Source organism: Colobus angolensis, unplaced genomic scaffold (genome assembly GCF_000951035.1).
Source record: "Colobus angolensis palliatus isolate OR3802 unplaced genomic scaffold, Cang.pa_1.0 Scaffold8, whole genome shotgun sequence".
NCBI classification, from domain to species: domain Eukaryota; kingdom Metazoa; phylum Chordata; class Mammalia; order Primates; family Cercopithecidae; genus Colobus; species Colobus angolensis.
In genome coordinates this window covers 1,108,853-1,119,449 of record NW_012121820.1, presented here as the reverse complement: position 1 = coordinate 1,119,449, position 10,597 = coordinate 1,108,853, and positions in this window count along the sequence as shown.

The window sequence follows — 10,597 nt, the reverse complement described above, 5'->3', positions numbered from 1 at the left end:
TTAGGAAGGATCACCTATGAAAGCATCTCTGTCTCCTTGAAGCTGAGCTGGGGGGAAAAACAAGCAGTGAGATTTGGGACAATGAAACAACTTTTTAGTCCCTCTGTGTTTAAAAATTCACCCTTACATGTTCATCCTTTTGGGTTTTAAAAGCTTCCTGGGACTTCATGGCCCCTCCGACCACCACCACAGCACTCCTTTCTTCCCAGCTAAAACTGCCAATAAATGTTAGACCTTAAAACTTGATCTTCTAAATGGAGTCACCTGGGTTTAATATTAGATACCTACTGCATGCCAAGCACTGTGAAGGTAATAAAAATAAGCAAGAAATAGCGGCTGCCCTCCAGGAATTTCTAACTTGATCACATCACTTACAGCAGGAGAAGAATCCCAGACAAACAGTCCTCCCATTTCATCCACTAACCAACATTACTGGTCTTCTTACCAGTTTACCTTGATCTGTCTTGGCCCCTGCCGTTTCACACATTAAATAATTAATTCTGGAGTTTTCTCTCTACAATGAGCAATGGCCTGGTCAGGAAAAAAATCGTCTCATAAACTTCTAAGGAAAAACAAAAAACAAAATGACTGTGTCTTTTGAAGTAGTCCTAAGTAAACTATGATTCTGCATTCTCAGTTTATGGGTAGCTTTGGTTTAAAACATGTCCATATGCCTTTATCTTCATAACTCATGCCTTAGGCTGTCCCTTCTTTACAACTAAACTTCACATTTTATTTGGATTTCACTAACTTTTTCATTAATGACCCCTTTCTGTTCTAGGATTCAGTCCAGAGTTTAGCAATCCACTTAGTTGTCATGTCTCCTGCGCTCTGAGTTTCTTGGTCTTCCCTTGTTTTTTTCATGACTTTGGCAGTCTTGAGGAGTACTAGTCAGATGTCCCTGAATCTAAGTTTGTCTGATTATTTTTCTCATAATTATATTGGGGTTAGCGGGTTTTTGGGGGAAGGAACACCACAGAGGTGAAATGACCCTCTCGTCATGTCATATCAGGGGATACATGATATCCTCATGATTGGTGATGTTAACCTTGATCACTTGGTTACGGTGTGGTGTTTGCTTGGTTTCTCCCCTCTGAAGTTATTATTTTTTCTCTTTCCATACTCTGTTCTTTGGAAGAGAGTCACTAAGTCTAGCACACCTTAAGTTTCACCTCCTGAAGCAGGGTGTATCTGTATGTGTTATTTGAATTAATATGATTTGAACAGAATTAATATTCAGCCTCTCTATACAGCACCACTGAACTTCACACTACAGGTCATTCTCACTGTATATCTTGAGAACATTAGCTAATTAATCGTAATTAGAAATTATAACAGACTCTTACTAACTCTTACTTCACTGATCTGTAAATAGAACAGATTTTTTAAAAACTTATCAGTCTTTTTACCTCACTTCTAAGCTGAGATTTGTATAGCTAAAAGTGGGAGTATATGCTTAATCCATGAAATCTATGTCTATGAACATATTTCATTTTTTACTTTAGTATTATTATTATTATTATTTTGAGACAGAATCCCACTGTCACCCAGGTTGGAGTACAGTGGTGCAATCTCAACTCACTGCAACCTTCGCCTCTTGGGTTCAAGCAATTCTCGTGCCTCAGCCTCCCAATAGCTTGGAGTAAAGGCATGGGCCACCACGCCTGGCTAATTTTTTGTATTTTTAGTAGAGGTAGGGTTTCACCATGTTGCCCAGGCTGGTCTTGAACTCCCGGGCTCAAGCAGTCCACCTCCCTCAGCTTCCCAAAGTGCTGGGTTAACAGGTGTGAGCCACTATGCCTGGCCTGCTTTTATTATTTTTAATAGACACGTAATAATTAGATACTATAAATGTATTTAAAAGAGGTTATCTGTGGAGCCTCAGTCTGAGTAACTTTCCACAAATAGTTTAGTTTGTGTTTTCTGCTTTCCTGAGGAGTATGTAAGTCATTTATAGAGAAGTGTATTTGTGAAAATAGCTTGGATTTTAATCTATATGTTATATTACAACCTCTAAATGGAACATCTTACTCTAAGGGGTGCAAAGCCAATTATTACATATAATTAGGTAATATCTGCATTCTCAAAAAACCCCAGTCTCTTTATGACTTGGTTTCTAGTAGAACAGGGTTTAGTTTCAGATGAATCTATCTTCAATTCTGCCCAGTAGAAGCCACAGTATTTGATATAGTTTGTGTATTCCAATCATTTCCCCATATGTATATGCATCTATGGTTCGTCCCAACCACACTGAATGTTTGGAGAGAACAGTCTGTGACTTCCACCTTTGTCTCCCAGTGACTAGCCTGTGGCATCTGTAGAGTTGCTGGTTGTTTATCTAACATCGATGTGTGCCTTTCCTTCTATCCAACAGAATCCCAATTTATTCAGGAACCTCTCCCCTCTCCCTAGCCAGGCATCATAGGGGAAACTGACCCACACATAGCTCCAGGGGCAGGTCTGATTGTTGAAAGTATTCCGCCTCCTCACTCATGATTAGCCTTGGAAGGGACACATGGCCCCAAACAGCCCATGTAGGGAGCTTGCTGGGGGCTTCTGAGAAATTTTTCTCTGTCTTAAGACAAAATGACAAGGAGTGGTGAGGTGGCTTCTCTACCTGTAGACACTGTCATGCATAGCCATGACCATCAGAGCCACCAGAGCTGCCCACCTCCAGTCAGGGCACAAAACCAGGAGAATGTCAGGGGAACCATGGACCTGTGCTAAGCTGAGGCTTCCCATTTGTGAAACTATAATAAATGTACTTTCTGTTTTAAGTTCAGTTTCGTATTACTTGCAGTCAAAGACTTCCTTGGTGATATATGTTTATCAATAAGTATCTTTATTTGATTGATTTTAGCATCAAAGGACCTCTTAGAAAGAAGAGGATGATTTTTAAAAATGAAAAAATAAATCACTAATTCACTTTGGGAAAGGAATTTCATCCTAGCTAGAAATTTTTAAAGAATATGTGGTTTTTAGTCCTGTTCATTCCTTGTTCATAAACTTGCACATTAAATGTTATTTTAAACTTTAGTATTATTGATGATTTGAAGATAAAATTAAAAAGTGGTGGGCACAATGGCTCACTCCTGTAATCCCAGCACTTTGGGAGGCCGAGGTGGGCAGATCACTTGAGCCCAGGGTATTGGAACCATTCAGGTTTTGAACATAGTGAGACCCCTATTTCTGTAAAAAAAAAAAAAAAAGACAGAGACATAATGTGAGACCCTGTCTCTATTTTTAAAAATACAAAAATTAGCTGGGCATGGTGGCTTGTGCCTGTGGTCTTAGTTACATGGGAGGCTGAGGTGGGAAGATCACTGGAGCCTGGGAAGCGGAGGTTGCAGTAAGTCGAGATTGTGCCACTGCACTCCAGCCTGGGTGAGAGAGCAAGACTCTATCTCAAAAAAAAAAAAAGTTAGGGTGCCATTGATTGGTCTGTTTTGTTCTAGTGTGAAAATTGCCTGGCTTCTGGAAACCACGAAACAGTATAGATTGCAGCCTCCTCTGAAACACATGCAACTTTCTCTACCCAGAGTTCTTTTGTCTCAATCCCTTCCACCCCTCCTTCCATAGCTGCACCACTTCTCTTCCTCTTTCTCTTTTGGGTGTCCTCCTGCAGGTGGTTGTCCACTGAGCTGTGTCTTCCCAGATGCAAAGTCAGCTTCACCTGGGTCTTTTGAATAGAATGCACCCCTCCAGTACTGCAAGCTTCACCTGGCTCTTTCTCAGAGATCCTATTTACTGCAGTATGGTATCAATTTATTACTATTTTACTTCTTATTGAGACTCTGTGTGTGATGTCCATAGGTATTCAAGCCCTGGAATGTTGTTTCTCACCATTTCCCATCTTTTGCTTGCTGTGGGTCACTAGGCACATTCTGCACTCTTAGTCTTCTTCCTTTGTCATACCTCTTGCCTTCCATGGCAGCTGATTTCAAGGGCTTTATGAAAATAGCTTTCTTTTCTCATCTCTAGTGGACACTTGATGCTTGTATTCCCTCCATCCTGCAGAAAGGACCCATTATTTTGATATTGCAATCCTTAGCCCAATAAGTAAATTTATTTTTTCTCTCCAGTCAACAGCCCAGTATCTCCTAGCTGGTAAGATCCAGCTTTATCTCACACATTTTTATAGTGTGTTTCTTAAATTATATTTCTCAGAATATAGTTCCTTAAGGTGTTCTGTAGAAATATGATTCCACAGACAACGTAATTTGAGAAATGCCGCAGATCTTCCCAGAGAGTCACCATGCATATTAGTAAGTACATCATAGGGCCCAACAAACCCTGTATGAAGACAGCTGTTTAACTTATTTAACTCTAATGCCCTCCACCTCTGCTTTCCCCTTGCCTCCTCCCAACAAGGTCTATTCAATAGCCTATTAAACTCACCCAGTAGAATTTACAATTCCCTGAACCCATTTGGGCTTCGCTGCTTCTAAGCCTTTGCTTTTGGGGTTTCTTACTTGGAACATCCTCCCTGGCTATCTTTGTCTATCAGAATGACCAGCCCTTCCCCCCTGAGCCTAGCTCAGATGGTGACGGTGTGATACTTTGCTTTAAAATATTTCCATATTAAAAAGTGCAGCAGGGATGTGGGCATAACTGAACTCCAGTCCACAAGGCGTAAGCGCTTAGCATTTGAAATATCCTAATCAGGAATCAACCTTCCAGAGGTAGTTATTCAGCATTCTAAGTATGCTCGAAATCTGTACCAGAGGATTTGTAAATTAGCACAAAGTATGTGAGAAATGAATTTTCACTGGTGTGAGGAGTGATGTTCAAGATCAGTGATTGGTTACAAAGATTGTCTAGGCCACACCCCCTGCATGAAGGAGATATAAGAATCAGCAGCCCCATTCTCTGGGTTCAGTACTGTGCTCTAGGCCAGCTGCTTGAGGGTCTTAAGGACCCTGCTTCAGGGAAGACCTCTGGTGCCTGAGTCCCCTATAATCCTGGAATATTGCAGTCTTCTCAGATGCTGGGTGTGGGCTGAGGTGTCAGAGGGCCAAGATGGGGACTTCCCTGAGCTACAAAAACTGCTCACATGACTATGCAGGCTTGCTAATAAATTTCATCCAGGACCTGCTTAAACTGTGTCTTACCTCCTGGTAAGGAGGTAGTGGAGAGGGGCTACATCACCCTCAGCTAGTCTAGAGGTTACAGATAGTTACTACAAGAACCTGAGGAGCAGATGTGGCCGGTCAGCAGACAGGTCAGTCCTCCTTGGGCCATGACTGCTGGCCCAGGCCCCTCTCCAGTCATTTCTGTTCTCAAGGTGATGCTGACCAAGGTGAGAAGTCATCAGTCACCCCACAGCTCAGCCAGCTCCACCAGCTTCTATCTCCCTGGCGTGTCTTCTGTCCCAGAATCAAAGTGGCTGCATTAGGGACCTGTAAGCCACTAAGGTACTTGGTTAAGGGACATCCACATCTCCTCTCACCCTGTGACCACAACAAAGAGGGACTCTTGCCATGCCGGTTTCCTGCCTGTGCCCTGCCCTCCTCATCCTCCTAAACTCTCCTACATCTACATACACACATTATTGGGGTTCCTGCAGGATCCATGCCTATACCAGCAAATGTGACTCTGTCATTCCTCCAGAACCTGATTTTCCACACTAGCCCAATGTGGTCAGTCCTGTCTCTGCCTCTGAGTCCACATCTACAGAATGGGAATAAAGCAGTATCTCCTCATGGGCCTGCATATCCAAACTAGTTTGTATATACAAAGTCTAGAACACTGCCTGGCATCTTGTAAGCACTTGGTAAGTATTCATTCTTCCTTTTGTCTTACTTTCTTCTTAAAAAATTATTATTATAGCTTTGTCTCAACAAGTAGGTTCATTGCACTGGTGTGAAATGAACAAATTCAGGAGGCTGTAATAGCCTTCTATTAACCAAGATATATGTCACAAAGGGATAGATATCACAAAGACCATGCACTGATGTTCACTTCTTTACTCATTGGGACCCTTACTTGGAACTTATTTCCTCCTGGTTTACAAGGAGTTCTAATGAGCTTGATTTGCTTCCTTACTTCACAGAAGATGAGAAAAAGCAAATTAGAAGGTTTGAGGCAGGCATACCCAAACCATCAAGGAGTGACTGCTGATGGTGAAGAAAGAGTCATAGAAGTATAAAAACAAGACAAAAGAACCTCAAATTCTGGGATCATTTAGGTAGGAAAAAATAGTCCCATGCCTCAGTACTTCTCAAACCATGTCATTGTTCTAAAGCCTAGTGTAATGGTTGATGTTTGTAGTGATGGTCTTGAGTTATTGAGCGATGATTAACTGATTTATAGCATGCTTTGTTTAATGAGGCAGGAAAGTATGTGATATGCTTTAGAACTTCCAACAAAGTGGTGAATGTTAGAGTTTTGAAGCTAAGAGTGATCAATCATGCTCTTGTTGTTTGTTAAAGCAATTTATATAACATACCCAGTTCTCACTTCATACCGGATAAATGAAGCATCCCTTTCCATGATTAGTTATAGCAGTTAGTAATTGCAAAATACCCCCTAATCCATGAGGTATAAGCTTGCTTACTCTATTAGAAAAACAACTCCCAAATCTGACTCTTGCTAAATCCTAAAGAGTTTTGTAGACACATGTGAGAATACAGCATGTAGAAATAGTTGATCTGAGGGAGAGACCAGTAGTTGTAAATAAAGCAGCCTCTTTTCTAAGTTCTATTTTTAACTTCTTCTTTTGGTCTTGGTCTAGAAGACCTTATCCACTGTTAGGTTTTGCTAAGTTTGGAGCAGATATATTTTAGTATGAGAGAAAGGGCATGGGTATTTCACTGTGTTGCTGTGCTCAAGTTTCCCTTGGCTGTTAAGAGCTGACAGTCTCAAGAGTGCAATGGCCCAGAGCAGGTGGCTTTGCCCCACTGGTGACTAGGATGTGATCCAGTCTGTACTCTGACTTGTCTTGTGCAGAGATACATAAATTCATCAACAGGTAAGGGATTTGAGGGTCTGTAACAAATGATAGTGCAAGAGACAGAGCCTTAAATTATTGAACATGTTTCTCTGTTAAGGAGAAGAGGGTGCAGGAGGATAGTAATTACAGCCTGACATTACTGCCGTAGCCTCTGCCACATACTGAGCTCTCACTATGTACCAGGCCCTGTGCACACATCAATGCTTTGATGCAGATGCCATCAACCCTACAAGGCAGATGCTTTATAAAATGAGGAAACTGAGGCTCGGAGATGTTAAGTGACTTATGTAAAGTCACACAGCTAAGTACAGAGGAGATCAAGTTGAAATCCAGATCTGTCTGCCTCTTCGGGCCATGGTTTGAACTACTGGATGGGCGCTGGGAAAACATCTTTTCCCTGGGACCAGCTCAGCCTTGGTCTTTGTGCAGAGGAAAGAGGCAGCAGAGGGCTCCCAGGAGTATTCCTGTACTGCTCTGCGGGAGAAATGCCAGGGACAAAGGTTTGGATCCATTTGGAAGGGACCAATAAACATTGGTTATATTACTTATCCTAGAGGTGGGTCCTCTGCTCTAGGGCCCAATAAAACCAGTCAGCAGTGGGAGCTGCTTCTACCTTGCAAGAGAAACTCTTTACACTCCTGCTCCTATGGCCAGTGTGTCTGTCCTCAAAAGGTTTTCCAGGGTCACTTCTAACTGGGCAGCTTGCTGATCTCCTTAGAAATTCAGTTCAGGACTGAGGTGGTTTTCATTTGGGATATCTCTCAGAGGGCAGCTGTGCTGTCATTTCTCCCAGGGGAACAAGAAGCAGGACGTAGAGGGGAGGAGGACCCATGGCCCAGCTTCCGTCCAGGGCAGGCCTTCCCTAGCAGAGTGCCTGCGCTCGTTCCTCCATACAGCTCACCTGGCTGCCCCTCTTCTGCTCCGGCGAACATGGCAGCCTCTGTCCCATGTCTCAGTCTGGTCTCAGTTCCTCCTGGATCTTCTTGTTCTTTAGGTTAGTGGCAGTCAGACGGAAAAATAAGAGGTCACGAGCTCAAAGGGGAAGAGTTATGAGGGCAGACTCTGGCTTGGTCCACATGCTTTGGCAAGGCATCCTGAACCACAGGAAAGTCTGGGTTGCAGCAGAAAATAAGGGCTTACATTTCTCATGGAGTCAAAGAAAAAGGAGGTGATGGGGACAGGGGTGGCAGAAATAACAGGTATCATGATAAAACAAGAGCACTGCAGAGAGCATGGGAACATGCCCTGGAGTCAGACAGACACAGGGAGAACCCCGCCTGCCACTGGCTGTGTGACCATGGACATAGTCTTAGTTTTTGATGGAGATTTGACAGATATAAGCAAAGGAATCCTGGCAAAGAACAGTGGAGGTATATTATAGACCAGGTGAAAGGGGCCAGATTTTTGAGGGTCTTAAGTGTCAAGCAGAGGTGTTGGGATTTTGTCTTTAATACACTAGGGATCCATTGAAGGTTAGTGAGCAGGGATGTTGCCTGCTCAAAGTAGTGCTTGAGTGAGATTAGCCTAGCAATGTTACATTCCATTTACATTCATGCCTGCATCTGGAAAAATAATGCAAAAATGCTGCCCTATCTATTGGTAGCCTGGGATGACTAACGGTGGTCTTCAGTGCTGTCTACCACATATTTCTAATTTTCTGCCTTCTGGAAACATAGCATTGCATTTTCCTGTCTGCTTCAAAGTTAGGTGTGACCATGTGATCTACCTAAACCAAGGCAGGGATTGGCAAACTTTTTCTTAAAGGACTAGAAAGAAAATATTTTCAGCTTGTGGACCATATAGTCTCTCTTGCAACTACTCAGCTTTGCTGTTGAAGTACGGAAGCAGTCACACTGTGCAACGGAGCACGCATAGCTGTGTAGCAGTAAAACTTCATGTAGAAACACAGGCAGCTGTACAATGCGTGTGAGCAAAAGTGACACTTTTGGACAGAAGCTCTAAGAGCTGGTGCCCAGTTCAATGGCACTGCTATCATCCTGGAGGCACATGTGAAAGTTCAAAGCCTCTGTCAGGCTGGGACCCCAAGTGACTACATGAGCCAAGTCCCTGTCAATGCATGTTGCACATGTAGCACAGTTAAGAAATAAACCTGGCAGTGTTAAGGCAGTACGATTTTGATGCTGTTTCTTACTGCAGCATAACCTCTCTCTGTGGAATGATACAGTATCATCTTTGTATGCAAAGCATCACATCACCATTCTTTCAGTCCTCATCATTACAGCTGACATTTACTAAACACTTACTATGTGCCAAATACTAATGGGGGGGAACTTTGCCAACATCATTTCAATAATTCCTTCTCACAACCATATGACGTGAGTGCTGTGATTATACCCATTTTTGCAGAAAAAGAAAATGGAATTTTCGAGAGGTGAATTAACTTGCTTACGATCTCACAAATGGTTAAGTGGAGGAAGTGGGATATGAGCCCAGATTTTCTCATTCTAAATCCAAAGTTCTTCAGCTCTGTGTATCCTGCCTCAGGTCCAGGCCTTTGGAATTTTTCTTTTATCTCTTGGCCCCTTTGCTACTTTGATCACTGTTCTTGGCTGGGTGTGTTATTTTGACGTGATCCACAGTGGCCCTGTCACAGGGCAAGAATGAAGAATCATGCTTCCAGAACAGCCCTGCTCTGAGCAGTGGAGGTGAGAGGAAATAGCCTGGAGGAATGAATTGAGTTGGCAGTTCTGACCACACAGTAAGAGGACCACGTGGAGATTGGCAGATCCTTAAGAACTGCTCCCAGTCATGTACCCATGTATTTCCATCAGTCTTCCAGAGCCAGTTGTCATCTTTCCATTCTCAGCCATGTTCATGTCTTTCTTTGAAAGGAAAAAATAATTTACATTCTGGAACTGTCTTAAGAAATTGTGCTACTCTCCTTCCTGGCCTGAATAAGCTGTGACTGTCATCTCTGATGGGTTTAAAGACAATTTACCAATCTTGTATTGCAACAGCCTTCCTCTATTGGACACTGTAGTAAGAAGTCACATAATGAGTTCTTATAATTCTCAAAAGCTACCATGGAAGATACTATCCATTATGCTGTTCAATATTTCTTACTTAAAGTCTCATTTAATTAAGTTTTCTATTTAGTATCATGGAATTTTTTGAATAAAATTATACCTTTCCCTAATCAAAACTGAGCATTACATAAGCAATTACATTTCCCTTTTTACCTTGCCCATTGGAAATAGGGATTTACTTGATACTTGAAAATATAACTGTTTTGACTGAGGATCATGGTGGAAAATCTTTACTCATTCTCCCCCTGCTTCTCCTTCACCCCTGTGGGTTCAGATATCTGTTTCTGACTTTTAAGTTTTAAATGTATAACATTTTATTGTAGGTCACTGAAAATCCTTCTTGGAAGTAGATAAGATGTCAATTATAATTTGTAACTTCACTAGGCCATGTGATAGCAAGTCAGTGAGTAGTGTGAAGTTAACATTCCGAGCTTCTATGCCCTCTTCCTGGTTGAAAGTTCTTGTGGGCCTTTAGTGCTATAAATTTTCCTCTACACACTGCTTTAAATGTGCCCCAGAGATTCTGGTATGTTGTATCTTTGTTCTCATTGGTTTCAAAGAACATCTTTATTTCTGCCTTCATTTCATTATGTACCCA